Below are 15,977 nucleotides of genomic sequence, written 5' to 3'. Positions count from 1 at the left end.
TTTAAGGAGAGACTGGCACACCCTCAACTCTTCCAAAAATACCACTGAGCCAGATGGAAAACAAGTCCAATGAGCCTTCCCTGACCTCACAGAATTTGCGACAAGGTTGCTTTGCTTAATCCAGATAGTTCAGGGGATCAGTAAAAGAACTTTATTCAAGGCTTAATACAGAGTGTCTGTGTGTGTGTGTGTGTGTGTGTGTGTGTGTGTGTGTGTGTGTGTGTAGCATGTATGCACACTAGAGTCTATTTTCCGATTATGCCATGGGGATCTAGTTATAACTTGTGTCTAGTTTTTATCCATGCTATGCTGATAGCAATTCATTTGTTCTGAACTGAGTTAAAATGGAAATATTTAATTTCTTTGAGGCACTAAGGACTCAGAAGTAAATAGGAACCAGTTCCAACCCAGGAGTCTCACAGTCCATGAGTAATAAAATAAGTGCAGGATAATGTGGTAGGAATTCACATGAATATGTGAGCTGGCAGCTTCCGAGGATAACCTCAGGAGCTGACTTAGTACTGGAGGGCTGTGCTGGGCCTGGTGGCCACAGGTTCACAAAAACACCCTTCCTGTAACTCATTCCAACATCTCCAGAAGGGTTCCAGTGCACACACTGGTCTGAAGATAGTATGTTCTCTGCTTCACATCAGTTCAAATGAAAACTTGGTTTTCTTACATTATTTCAAACCTACCATTTCATTGATGTGAACATTTAAAACAATGTAAACATTCCTTGAATGAATAGAAGGAAAAATCACTTTGACTGTAAAATCATACCATGTGGCCTTGAGAACCACAGTTATTTGGTATTCATATCGTTCAACCTACTCACAGAGTATAAAAATTTCATAAGGTAATCAAGGGATCAGTATATGCAATGCATTTTATTTGGGTCAAAATTCTCAGAGAGTGTCATCTAAGGTCATACTTTCTGTATTATTAATGCATCCATCATGCATTTGATTTCATTTGTTTTAAAATAGCAATATAACCAGATCTAACTTGCATGATGTTATCATCCTTTGCACTATTGCAACAAAATTTTCAACAAAATAATCTTTACAGTAATTTGAAAGATTTAATTATTTATGTTTCCTTAAGGAGTCTTCAAAAAATTCCTTCTGCATGTTTGACATTTCTGCAATTTTGAGGTCAAAAGTAATTTATGTCTTTTCCATTTAAATGTTAGCACAAGTTTAAAGCAATTCTTCAAGAAAAAGAGAATAAAACTGGTGAATGGTCACATGAAAAGATGTTTATTTTATCATTAAATACTTATTAATACAAATTAAAACCACAAGAACATCTAACTCCATACCCAGCAGGATGGCTGAAATTAAAATAGTAGACAGTATGCACTCACAGGATTTGGAGAAATTAGAACCAACCCAGGCAAGCAAAGCCCAATAGTGATTCCAACATATTCCAAGTGAGCCTTTCAACTAATTCCTATTTCCAGTGTAGAACTTTTGCACTGTTACCAAAACTGTGCAAACTCTTAGTGATGGAAGCTGTCTAAACCTTAAAGTTGAAAGAACGTGAAACAATAAAACCACAGCATAAATTCAGTAATATTTTTAAACATTTACCACCGTAGCTAAAATAACACTTATATCCATTTGAAAAATGGACATATATGCATGTGCATGGTTTTGTGCATGAGAGAAAGATTTGTGAGACTTATTTTCAGCCAGTGGAGTGAGGTGGTCCATGTGGCCTGGAGAAACAAAAGCGGACCATGACTTCCAAAGGTACTACGAGGATGGAATTCATGAGCAGAAAGGGCAGCGATCAGGCAAGCACAGCTGAAATTTTCCAACCCTTGGAACAGTGGCTGCTTCTACCAATGCCATTGAGTGAAAACTCTGTGCTTCTCGTTTGCCTTCTCCCTGACAGGTGAGGAGGGTAGAAATGCTCAATGGGAAAAACAAGAGCTCTAACTTCAAAGGGACCCAGTCACAGGAGTTACAAGGCATCAGATTTTTATTTTTAGAAGCAGTTAACAATGTCATGGACGAAAGTAATGAACTTGTAAACAGTATGCTTAAATTCTTGGAATAAGCATAATTATTAAGACTATGTTCAAAGTATTTATAAATCAGGTTTAAAGAAATATGAAGGTGGCCGTGAAATAAGTGATTTTATTAGCTATCTACAATGAGAAGCTACAAAGCCCCACATAATTCAAGAAGAAAAACCCAAGAAGAAGAAGAAAGCACAAGGGGATCTCTAAAGCAACAGCCAAACATACCACTTTGTCAAAGGACTCTTCTACCAGAGATGGAAAAACCAGTGGGGAGACTGGGACCCATGTGGGATTATTACCTCTCAGCCAAGAGGACAGAACGGATATAATCTGAATCCTGTTAAATTTTCTCAAAACTGGTTTTTAGCCGCACTGTTACTAGGACCAATTTATGTTTGTGGTTTTGGGAAAATTATTTGTGTTGTGGGGGTGGGGGAAATTGAGTAAGGGGCTATTTTCTAATTTTTTTGTACACTTGGAACACTGACAATAAATGAGCCCTTTTTAAAAAATGATAAACATACCTTTTATTAGAAAAAAAATGTTTGATAGATTGTAGTATTCAGAACACTGAATAGTCACAACATACAAAATATTCCAAGAGTGCTGTGGAGAGGGCCTGAGGGACTCTGCTGGGTAAAACAGAAAGGTTGAGGCCAGGGAAGGCAAACCTTTCAGAGATCAGCACCCAGACTGCAACCCAGCACCCACTCATTTATTACAGCACTGCAATTAAACCTGAATATCTGATGCTCGGCATCAAGGAGAAGGCTCTGCGTGCTCACTGCAGCACACATGCCATAGCTACACCTCCACTGATTCAGACTGGGCTTTGCCCTGGGTGATTCTGTCTAATATAACAGCAGATGGTTGGGGGCAAATGCTGAGGCAGAATGTCCTGATAACTCCTCTGTGTGAATGGATACCCAAAAGATACCGGATCCACCAATCTCACTGACAAAACTCCCAGCTGCACAGCACAATCACAAGGCACAAACAAATAAATAAATTAATCTGGCTCTCAAAAACCACCTCCTGTAAATTTGTCAGACCAAATCAGTAGCACATGGACCCATGACCTAGCAAGGCTACATCAAAGAAAACCAGACCCTGAGCTCCCTGGGCACAGCAGACGGAAGAAGACAATAGCATCCTTGCCTGGCTCATGTACAAGCAGGTCCCTAAGAAGCGAGTACCATAGAGACACATCCAGGGCAGCATGCATCATCCCACGGACAAGCTGATGACCGTATCACGTACCACAGGGCACAGATCCTGACTCTCAGTCCCTGGGCCTCAGTTCAGCTCTGTCCCTGTATGACAGGACCCAGTGAAACTTCTTGTGGTCCAGACCCGGGCTTTGAGTCAGCTCTGCGTTTTCACAGGCCCTGCACTCCTCCGCAAGCTGTGCCTGGAGCATAATGTTTTCTTTCTATTGTTTACTGAGTTATATTTGCAATACAAAATAGTTACACCCGTTTTGGAGAATATGTGTTTCTCCTATCTCGGTCATTTTCTACCCCGTCTCCTCCTCTCCGTCTTCCTCCCTCCTCCTTTCCCCTGAGCGCCCTCTCCATTTCCAAAACTCCTGCCTTCCTCTTTCTGATCACTTCTCTTGTATTTTATTCTTTCACTCATTTATATTTTGGGCTTCTCATGCAGTATTTAGCCTTATGTCTCACAGATTTCATTAAACATTAAGGTCTCAAGCTGCATTTTCCTACAAATGGGATGAATCCATTCTCCTTTAGGACTGAGACGGGAAAATCCCATGTGTCTGCATCTTATCTGGCCACCCGGGTCAGGCTCTGCCTGTGCGGTCCATCCAGTCTCTGGATCTTGCAGCCGCTACTGACCGTTTCTTACCCATCCCATGATCTGTACATTATTTTCTGAAGGGTGATATGTGACTTTAGTATTGTGGATATTAACAACTAAGATTAGAATAGAAGATCCCATGATTGCCTGGCCCATTGTCTACCCACTGAAACGGACAATACTTAGCAAGAGAAGGTTGAAAACCAGACGTAGCTTGGGAATTTATTGTTAGTTCACACATCCAGACATTGTGGGAAGACAAAAGTGTGACCTGTCTTTGTAAATAGCATAGCTTGCTCATGGCAAATATCATATTAAAAGATTCAGTGAGTCTATGGTAGTAAGGTTTGCTATCATTATTTTCATAAGCTCCATCCTTAAGTCTGAGGATGAACATCAGCAATTCAGAATCTATGGTCCAGATGTTTCTAGACCTGAATTAAAGAAGGTTGTGGACAAGTGAGAATTTTAAACAGTAACTATGCGATTGATATCATGTTATTGTTACCCCCACCAGTGTCAATATTGTGGGCAGTGCAAATATTGACAGATATCTATGAACCTCCTAGAACACATTCAGCTCAATTTTTGGAGTACTTACAGTAAAAACATATTTCTTCTGCAAGGCTGAATATGTCTTCTGACTTGACATGTTTGCTCTTGAAACCATAATAGCAACATATCAAATCAAGTACCTAATTATTCCTGCACCTCTCTTTTTATAAGATGAACTAAAATGTCTTAATGATTATTTGAGACCTATCAATGAAAATTCAAGTCTAGTTTGAAGTTTAAAAGATATCTTGAAAATTGTATCTTTCTTGAATTTAGGATCCAATTTAAAAATGCACAAGCCAGAAAAGTTGTCAGGAGAAATTTGAACTTTGATTAAAAGAAGAACATGGATTCCTGAAAAGTGGCACCTGTTTATTTAGTAAACATGAGGAAAAAATATTTTAAAATGACCTCAACCACTTCTCCAAGAACTGTATCAAGAGTTAAAAACAGCCAGGTGTGGTGGCTCACATCTGTAATCCCAACACTTGGGAAGCTGAGGCAGGAGGATCACTGTGAGTTCAATGCCAGCCTGGCTACACAGTGAGACCCTGTCTCAAAAAGACAAGAAAAAAGTCACTTATATTCCACAACAGCAAGAATGCAAGATAAACTAAACCTTGAGTACTATTCTTGAACTCCTCAGAGGATGGAAGCCATAGGATGTTCATGCTGTTGACGTCAGGAGACAAACTCAAGTCTGCAAGAAAAACAGGACCTCAGTGTTTGCTTAGGAGACAGCATCATGAGTTATAATCTGCAAGTTTGAACTAGGAACATTTCACAGACTGCTAAGGATTGAGTATAGTGCAGCATCAGAGTGCAAAGGTGATGGGCACGGCTATCCGAGAGGGGCTACCGCACATGCAGGCCTGTCCTCGGAGACGCCCACGTTAAGAGTCACGAAACCGTCAGGGAGAGAGAAGGTTTAAAGGCCTCCGAGGAGACGAGGCATGTGCTCATCTCTGCCCACCCTACAGATGTAGATCTGCAGGGGCAGGGACAGAATCTGGACAGGGTGCGCAGCTGCTAGAGAGGGGGTACCTCGTGGACTCACTCTCACACCATGTTGGGGGGCAGGGAACCTAAAGAAAGCTCCACACCCAAAACATAGGTTCCTATGGATCCCCCAGGTCTGAAATCAAACTAGAGTATTATACTGAGCACAATCCCCTCTCTCCCATACCCGGTAGCCATGCTAACAAGCCTGGAGCAAAACTTAAAGAAAGACATCACTAGAAATGCAATTCCCTGGTGTCCATAACAACAATAAACTCCAAGCTTGGTAACTACAGCAACAGCGCACTTTGGATCCAACCCAAGTGCCGACTAAGTGGAAACAAATCTCATGCTAAGTGCATAGCAGGAGGAATGTAAGAAATTCATACCTTGGTCTCTGTTCTTCTACCCGGCATATCCAGCTTTCAACACAGAATCACAAGGCATAGCAAGAGGTGAGCAGAGCAGTCTTGGAGCATCCAAAGCAGAAGCCAAGTCAGTTAGAAACAGATGCTCGACCCATCAGATATGGCTGGGAAACATGCAAGGTCAAAAGGCAGCTGGAGCAGAAAGGGATTCTATAAGGAAGAGTTCTATGAAAATATTAAAAACAACAACTGCAGATCACAACAGTAGACTTAGTTAAGTGCTTAAAATGGCTGAAATCCCCAAGCCAAAATGCAAAGCAGATACTGAAGAAAGCAGATGGAGTGTCCAAGAGCTACGAGACAGCATCAAACTTCCTGTCCCACTAGAACCTGGACTTCTGCCCATCTTCCCCTTGCTTGGAGCTGGTTAGCTGGATATTTTCCTCCGTCCCAACCACGAATGCATGGTTTGCCTCCAATTGCTCTCATGCTGAATCTATCCCCAGGAAGAGACAGGGCAGCTCAGGCCCCAAGCAGATGCAGCCTCAAATGCATCTCATTTCACTCTATTTTCTCCACAGGTCTTTATCTTGTATTCCTGGTTCATTGCTTCCTTTGCACAAGGTGGACCTTCTACAGTGTCCTGTTAGTCTGTGTACTGATGCTGCTGTGTAGACCTTGTGACTCTTGACATGTGCTGACATCGTATGTGATGACCCCAAACTGGACTTTTTCAGCAGAATCCAGCATTTTCTGGTGGGTCAGGGCTACCTTATGACATGCTGGGGTGGCAGGTCCTGGGGCAAGCCCACACTGAGCAGTTCAAGCAGCTGACACTGAGGTCCACTGAAGTTTTTGCTGAGACCAAGGCTCCCTGTGGCACTGTCAGCTAGTAAGTGGATACTGGGGTGGGTCAGGGCCGCACTCAGCCACTCCACATCCCAGCCTTGTACGCACTCCTCGCTCCTGGGGAGCTTCACCGAGCTCCACAGTGCTCTGTTATGCTCACACCTGATCCGCTCCTCTCTCCGTGAATGCTTGTCTGACACACATCATACACTGGAGATGACCCCTCCCTAAGTCTTGGAACATCTAATCTCACTGACTTGTTTCCAAATTTCATGCTTTAGGCTATAGAATAGAAGAGGTTGGTTCTTTTCAAACAAATCACATGGCACATGGTAACTTAATTATACTTATAGGCCAAAAAAATATATTTCTAAATCACCCCAAATGACATACTATACCAATACTAATTTGATCAGTTACATGTATATGAACTGTCTCCATCTTAATTAATCTCCTCATGACATTAATGGAATCTTCCCAAAACACAGAAATCTGAACCAGTCCGCAAGGTACAAATGTCTTCTACATACACATTAAAAATAATTTGAAATGCCTGTTTACCATTGCTTAGAAATTTTCAATTTAATCTAGTAGGTAACATATCAACACAGAGACATTTCAGTACCTAAGCAAGATAAAAATGCTTGTAAGAACAAGGCAAAAGCTTGAAATTAAATCGTAAATCAAAAACTCCTTGTAGTCCAGAAATATGAAGTTCTGCCTTAGAAGTGCAAGGAAGCTTCTTCAAATCTAAATTATTATTAAGAAGTAACATTTTTATACCTGAAACCACTGTCCAAGAACAAAGCAAATTTTCCATCCTTTAAAATCCGGTGAATTTCTTGAAAGATGGACAGATGTACCCACCCCTCCTCATTTCAGCTGAGCTGGTGACAGTACTCAAATGCCAAACTCCCCACCATTAATTAAAAGTACCAAATGAGCAGGCTATGCTTCCCTGAGTACCAGGCCTTGGGTGGCTCTTTTGAGCAGAGTTTATAAGCCATGATTAATATGTACCCTGCTTACGAATGCTAACACCTTCTAGAAAAATGGGACCAAATGCTGCTAATGCAACCAGAATTCATCTTTCGTCATCTTACTGAGTACAAGAAAAGCTGCACCACTTTATCAGTAACAGTTACATAAGATTTTTATTATGTCGAGAAAAAATTTGAAACACCAGCTAAAATGGAACTGAAGAATTGAAATAAGATTAAAATCAGGAGGAATACTAAGTAAGTGCAGATAGGGTTCAAACCAAGGAACCACTTGATAGTTAACTTGTACCTAGAGCAAATATTATTGCAATTTCAAGAATATCAAAAGCTCTGCTTTACAAATATATCACTGATGTACTATGGTCTCTTAACTAACATTTTATATTAGTGGCTTGATGCATGCATCTTTCCGTGACTTCTGTGACTAAGTACCTCTGGGGCTATTCATCAGGACACTGAAGGTAATATCTGATCATTTCAGTCTTCAGCTACCACTGCCACTATGACCCCACCTATGCCATCTTGAGAGCAGACTTAGGGGTCACCTTCATCTCATTCTTCTTGACAGGTCATGTAATTTTCCCAGACTGACAGTCACAGGCTTTGCAGTTGGCCAAATCAACAATTTTTCTGCCTCTGAGTTTCCCATACCCTAAGTAAAGACACACTATGTCTTGAACTTACTCTAAAATGATTGAGGAAAAATAAGTATATGCTAGGTATATCTCATAGCTCTTTGTACCTTGCCTGTATCTTTTTAATTATATGATTTTTAAAAATTATAGCTTCTAAATACTATGTAGGGTCAACTTTGTATGTCTCTAGTCAACAATAAATTTTCTCTGATAATTTAGAAGGTGACCCAAATCCTATAAGACTGTGCCCCGTGACAGTACAAGTAGTGATTATCACTGTACAGAAATTTAAGAAATAATATGTAAGAAATGCATTAATACATAATAAATACTATTCAACATTTATTAAGTATTTTCAAGTTACACATATTTTTGGCTATTCTGATCTTTGTTTCAATTGCTAAGACTATCAATGATAAGAAAGATTATTGTTTACTACATACTCATATTTTAAGAAAATAAATCAGGTTAAATATCTGCCAGGCTTTCTACTGACTTTGTTAAGTGACTTCATAGGTCATGCTGCTGGAGCTCTGAGGAGATGTCTGATTGCAGAACCATTTCAAAGATAACAACTTGGAGTATTAGGGAAGTAACTGTCTTCAACTCACAGACATTAAACAGTGAACCGTGTTTTGAGCACAGCTGTATTTTTCTCTGGATTTGAGCTCCAGATAGGAGTGATGTTTTAGTCAGGATTTTTAAGGGAATAGATTTAATACAGGACATATAATTTATAGGATTATTTTATTGTATTCACCCAAAGAGTCAAATGCAGAATAGCCTGGATCCCACAGCAATGTCTTGCACGAGTCCAACTGAAGACCTAGAGCCTATGGTAATATCTTGTTAAAAAGTCCAGCTGCAGGCCTAGAACCCACAACAATGTCTCGTGCAAGTCTGATTCAAGGATCTGCACTGGGAAGGCACAAAGTTCGGTGGTGGAAGCTAGAAAGTCTGTGCCAGTGGAATGAAAGATCTGTGCCAGAAGGCTGAGTGATCCACTCTGGATCCAGGAAGTGACACTCAAAGTAAAACCAGAGCACCCCCAAAAGAACTGAAGCCATCCTCAGTGACAACAAGGACCTGGACTCTTCTGACAATGAAGACAGCTGAATTCATATCAGAAAAACCAGCGCGACAAGCTTCTCCCAGAGAATCAACAACACATCCTCTTCCCCTGTAGTTCTTTTTTTGCTGTTAACAATAATCCTCAAGTGGGACATCCACATCCATCGCCATGCTGATGAACTGAACCAGCAGCTAGTGAATCCACACAATCGCTGTTCCTATGTGCTTGGTAAAGGTAGTAGATGCTATGGCATACCAGGCACATTCAAAGGAACTAGAGCCCTTAGCCCTCAGAAGAGATGGATCAAAGGTCATAATCTCTACATGGGTCTGTCTCTGCAATGATGCAAGTTGTATTGATGAAAACTGTTATTCAAAACCCTATTAAATTTCTAATGGTTAAAAAACAAAGGCAATAATTGGATCTAGCTTTCATAATGTCAAAGAAAGAAGTTAGAAGGCAGCAAGAAGGAGAAGTCCGGGGTGAACAATACTTTGCAGGATTACAGTGAAAGGCAATGTTAGGAACTCTGCTTTACTCTTACACACGTGTGCTATAAACGCAGGAATGAGAGGTGTGAATGTGTACATTGGTTAGAACACATCCCTCATCACACGCAATATGGCACAAAAGGTGGACTGCTTTGCCCACTCACTTCCAGTGAATAGCCACCCTCAGTATAAACCCTTTAGCCACAATAGATGATTCTAGAGGACAGTTAGTGTAACAACTGATTGATTGTGTTAACTTGAGAAGTTCAGATGCTTAACTAAATCAGCTCAGCAATTCCATACCCTAGGGTGTAGAGGACCCACCCTAGGGCAGTTTGGTGCCTGGATGGTATAAAGGGAAAATGAGGAATGACGGCTCTGCTTCTGTTCTTTGGAGGAGCTCCAGTCTTCACCTTCAGCTTGGACGTCACCTCCTGGCTTCTAGCCCAGACTGTTTGGCTTCTGCACCCAGATGCTTCAGCCTTCCCAGGTAGATTCCTCAGCCTTCCAGCATAGACTCTTCAGATTTCCATTACAGACCCTGATACAAACCATTGGCCTCCTGATACGAACTTGCACAAAGCACTGCAGTGAGCTCCAGACCACGGACTGAAATCTTCAGTCTCCAGTGCGCAGACACTCTCTGATGCTTCCTCATCAAACTCTGTGGTTGCCCATCATAAGCCAATTATAAATTCTCATACATTTGTGTATCTTGTGTTATATCTGTTTCTCTGGTGAAACACTGACTGATACAGCTAGGTACTATGCAACAAAGGCAAAATCAAGAGGGTGATGATGCTCATTTCACTTCTGAGAAACATATTTATTTTAGGAGCAAAATACAATTGTTTTTTGACAGCATGGGCTATAGACATCAACAAGCAAATGACAGTGGAGTGACACCCACTCCAGTAACAGCCATTTGGATGTGGATTAAAGCACTCCTCATTTGCAGGGGTAATTTATGTTTGACAGCACCCTTGGTAGCCATTATTTGAGTTTCAGAAGATGCTGGGGCAGGGCTTTGCAGATGAAAATAGGGTGTGTTGCATATTTCAAGTCACTGAGGGTTCTTCATGGGGCTAATTACTAGGCATAACGAGAAGATCCAGTGAAAGAGAGGTTCACTAAGTTTCTTAGTCTGAAAGGAGATTAACTTTAGAAACTTAGCTTCAAAGTAGTTGGTCATTTGCAAATGTGTGTAGGAAAGTGCCATCAGAGTGAAGCACTAAAGGAAGAAAAAACTGATCTTCTGATGTCACAAAGAAGCTGGGTTTCTAAATCGAAGGAGATTGGCAAAATACTCAGTGGCATGACTGGAAATCATGACTGGATGAGTGAGACCTAGAGAGGGTATGACAGTTCAGTGTTCCAACTTATTTTCCTTTATTGAACTTAGAAATAAGGTTGCAACTGCACAGGGAAGTGTGTTTGTACTCTTTAATTTCGTGCAATATTGTCACCTGCAAAAACTGATAATATATTTATGTACAAATCCGAGTTACTTCTTCCTGTGTTAAGACTATCAATAGGTTCTGCTCAGGTACTCTGATATCTACTCTAGATCTTTGTGGTTACCATGGAGTCTACATAAAACATAGTTATAACAGGCTATCTTCAGCCCATGACAACTTGAGTACATAAAATAACTGTTTTCACTCCCTGTGGGAGGGATCTGCCCCTTACATTTTTAGGATTTCTCTCACTTCACTGACACAAAGCACCCAACAAGGTGAGGCAAGGAAGTTGCAAATTAGATAAGCATGAAAACTGTCACGAGAGTGAAATTCAGGCCCAGGTTTTCCTTAAGTGAGGAAGGTATGGGATGTATATGTGATGATATTTTCCATAATATTGTGTGTCTGTACTTTCACACACATCACAGATTTCTTGTGAGTAACGGCTAAAGCATATGGTTAGATTTATATCATACATTTAATGTAATATCTTGAGCAGAGTGCCCACTTAGGTTTGGATCCCAGTTTAGCAAAGACAAAAAAGCAACATCCAAAAATAATGTTATGTTAGTGGCACAGCACTTGCCTGGCAAGTGCAAGGTCATGAGTTCAATTCCTGGTACCCAAAAAATAAAAATAGAAAATAACATTATGCAACCTCCCCCTCAATCTCAACAGAGGGTTCATGAAGCCCTAAGTCTCACTGTGCAGCTTCATTCTAAATAATTCCCCAGATTAAACAGGCTAGAAATTCTGCCAGTGATGGCCCTTATGAGGGACTGGAGTAGTGAGGAGGAGGAGTTATGGCCAAGGACATTATGATTGACACCTGATTTGCTGTAACCAGGTGTGAAAGGACACACTGTGGTGTGGGCATCTGCCAGGCTTCACCCACCGGCCCAGGGCCAATTTCATTTTGTGACACATGGCTCCTTCAGGAAGTTACTTTTTATGCTGGGTGGCTTTGTTCTGCATGATGTCAACATCTCTAGTATGTGTAATCGTCTGTTATTTAATATTTCTAAGCTGAGAAACACATAATCAAAGTAAAAACTAAACATATTCTCATAGCCTTACATTTTGATCACTCTATGTAGTCATCTTTTCAAAGAAATTGCTGCCTTTTCCCCTACTCTCACTTGTGTCAAAAATACAGAAGTCCATTCTTTCTGTGTTCTTATACCTAGGGCAGCCCTGTATTTTAAAACAGTTCTCTGTTTGCTTGGAGCTGAGAACATTTCTGCTTCCATAGCATTGCTGTGAAGCCACGGTACTTTTCTATCGTTTGGTGTGCTTCTTTCATGTTTCTGGCTGTTGATTGACACTTGTGCATTCCTGTACAAAGGGAGCTAACAAGTATAAATGCTCTGTGCTTTGACTGTAGTCTAGATCTAAGTGGGTAAACATGGCTAACAGTGGAAGTGAGCATATCGATTTCTCCACATTATTAACATCATTAATCAGCACCGTAAGGGTTTAGTCCACTTCCCTTCATTAAGAAAACTTGAAACGCTTGAATATGCATACATGGAAAATAAAGGTCAAGGTAGATAGCCACAGCATAGCCACACTACAGGAGCAAACCAGAAATCCCTCTCCAAACTACTATGCCAAAGAAGAGGAAGTTGCATAAAATTTCGGAAGTAAAAGTGAACATCAAGGTTATGAAACCATTGTGATCAAAACTGTCCTGATTTTCTGTGTTAAGGCTCTTCATTTCAGGTGACATAAATCCAACCCAGATTGGCTTACACAAAATAAAATGTGCTCATGAGCATGCAGCGGGGCACACATGGAGCTTTGCTGCGTTAAAGGTTAAAGTGTCTCCTTCCCTGGCAGGCAGCCTTCAAGGGGTGGTCAGCACAAAGACAGCAAGTTCCTGCCTACATCATCCTTGTAGAGAACAAGCCTAAAGAAACCAGAACTGCATCTGTCTTATTGTTCCAGTAAGTGACCTGGAAGCGTTCTCATGGCCCGATCGGGGTCAGTGCTAACATGCTGGCTAATTACTCCACCAGGTGAGTAGAGGGCTTGTGAACTTCTCCTAGTTATGCTTGGTACTGCTGCAAGAGTGAGAGGAGAAAGGTTCTAAGTCATGTGTGGTGAATTCTACACAAAGGTTGCTTGTTCTCAAGAAGGGGTTTGCAATGATCAGAAGATAAAAGCTGTGTTGTAGCAGTGTGGCCATTCTGGACCACTACGTTGTTCTTCCCTCTGGAGAGGATGCCAGCTACTACACCACAGCAGCACACAGCCTGCCACAGAGGCTTTAGAAGGACAGTGAGCAGGCCATGGGGAGCAGGCTGGTCCCCATGGTGAGGTGTTCACACCCTGCAATCTAGTCAATTGACCCTAATCTCTATGCCCATCTTTGACTGATGCTAGCTATCTCTGTTTCTTTTCACCAGACTGTCATTCAGATCCCAGCTACAAAATCTATATCTAGGATCTCAGCAAAAAATGATCTGAGTTCCTTGTTTTGATAGTGTTTGCATGGTTTACCATGTTTAATTTCTAGGCTGTGGTCACTTTGGTGTCTTAGAGACAGTATAGTGTTTGATATTTGTCCTCCGGGGCATCCCTTGCATGGTAAAGAATGGCTCTGTGTTCTTTGCTCTGAAATTCACTAGACGACTTTGAACTGAGGAAAGCAAAAAGCTTTGTGCTTGGGTCCCCCAACAGATGGTACCATCAAGGTCCAGAATTTTTATTGGGCCTCCAGATCCTGGATGACGTTTTCTGTCCCAGACTCTTCCCGGTTAGAGTCTGCATACACAAAACCTTGCTGTTGTCCTGAGTGGTTGAGTCAGCCCGGCAGAGTTAAGCATCAGCCTTGATTTGGAGAGAATGGCATCGCTGGATGTTTGTCTTCCTAGGTCCTAATTCTGGAGCCAAGCTGGCATGTTGCAAGAGGGGCTTAAAGCGTGGGCTGCTGTGGGAAACCAGATGCAAATTGAGGCTTAGTCAGCCTCCTCAGTGAGCACCAAGGAGAAAGTCAAGACCTGAGTTTAAGTTGTTCACCTGAGCATGTACTAAATGGACATTGGAAGGCAGATGAGCCTGTGTTGCTTTAATTGCTTGTACTGTGTGTAGGTGAATAAAAGGGGATGAGCCAGAGGCTCAAGGCTCCACTGCCCCAGTGAGCACCCTGGATGCCACCATGTTAAACTGGCTCTGTGTCTCTGTCATTCATGCTCATTCACCCCCAGGTCAGGGGAACTCAAGGGAGTCAAGCAGGACTAGGTCCCTCCAAGCCATACGTGGGACAGAGGACGTCTCAGAGGTGTGGGGTGGCTACCCAAGGCACCTGGGAAAGGGCAGGTCAGTCTCCGACAAGTTGCAAAGAGTTGGCTTCCCGGGGCTGGGGATTTAGCTCAGCGGCAAAGCGCCTGCCTGGCAAGCGCAAGGTCGTGAGTTCGGTTCCCGGTACCGGAGAAAAACCAAAAAAAAAAAAAAAAAAAAAGAGTTTGCTTCCCTTCCACAGGCATGCTGGGGTTGGCGGGGTGCTCAGAGGACTCAGCACATTTCTGCTTCTCCAGGGAGAATGAGAGAACCTGCAGTGGTTGGCTGGCAGTTTCTCGCTTCTGTGACTCCTGGTGGTACAGCATACTGAGTGCCTCTCAGATTAGTGCCGCCCAGAGGTCTTCTCCAGTGTCATGAGCAGAAGGGGAGACACGGCCTGGGGTGATCACTCAGTGTGTCCGCACCCTAGCTAGGCCAACATTAGAATGTCTTCCATGTGTGAAAGTCCAGTGTGAGCAACAGAGAGTCTACCAATTTCTCCCAAATTATCAATAAAGCTGTGAGTTTGAAAAATTTGAATACTGTGGCTTGATTGAAGGAGGGCCATAGTCAGTTTTATGGACAGACACAGTAAACATGTGAGCACGTGAATGCCCCTCAACACAGACAAACCACAGAACAGAGCAGACGGGTGACAAAGGAGCTTCGTGACAGCACAGACTCAAGGGAGAGGTCCACGCAGTTACCCGCTCACACCACACAGAGCACACAGCCCCCAGCCAGCACTCTGAGCCTAACATTCTGCCTGCAGTGCGGCAGAGGAGTGAACTGGTTAAGGGCATCTGAGCTTTGTGTAAGAACTTATAAATGATATTGTGGGCATAAAGAAAAAATCCATTTCTGGAGCTCAATGAGTTCACTCCTTGATGGACGATCTGCTAGAAGAGACCCACTCACACTGTCTATGCTGATCTGTGAATAATAAAGATCACAAGACCTATCCTGTACCCACAGCTTTCACAAACATTCCATTCCCTTAAAGTGGTTTCAATACGGACACGTTGTGCTGACTGTGAATTACTTATAAAGTTTATATAATCCTCTGTAATTATTTCAAGGTTATAAAAGGGACACTGGAGCTTAGGGGTGACTGCCCTCTGCTGAGAAATGACAGGAGAGAGGAACTCCATTACAATGGGTTCACACACCCTCCCGGCCTTCATTTACCAACACTCCCAGGACCTGAAAGAGGTCACTGGAGCTAGAAAGAATCTGTTGTCAGCATCTTTCAAAATTCCATTTTACTTCATCCCCCCATTGCGTTCTCTGGAGGAAATTGAATGCTTGCAATCCTATTAAATGCAGCTTCTCCAGCTAGGACAATAACGTCTTCACCCATTGACCCATTAAAGAGTTATATGGAGATCTGTTCACCAGGCAAAACTGGCAACGTCTGA

This window comes from Chinchilla lanigera, unplaced genomic scaffold (assembly GCF_000276665.1).
Source record: "Chinchilla lanigera isolate Chin_1 unplaced genomic scaffold, ChiLan1.0 scaffold00003, whole genome shotgun sequence".
Lineage (NCBI taxonomy): Eukaryota > Metazoa > Chordata > Mammalia > Rodentia > Chinchillidae > Chinchilla > Chinchilla lanigera.
Note: the sequence above shows the minus strand (reverse complement) of the source record.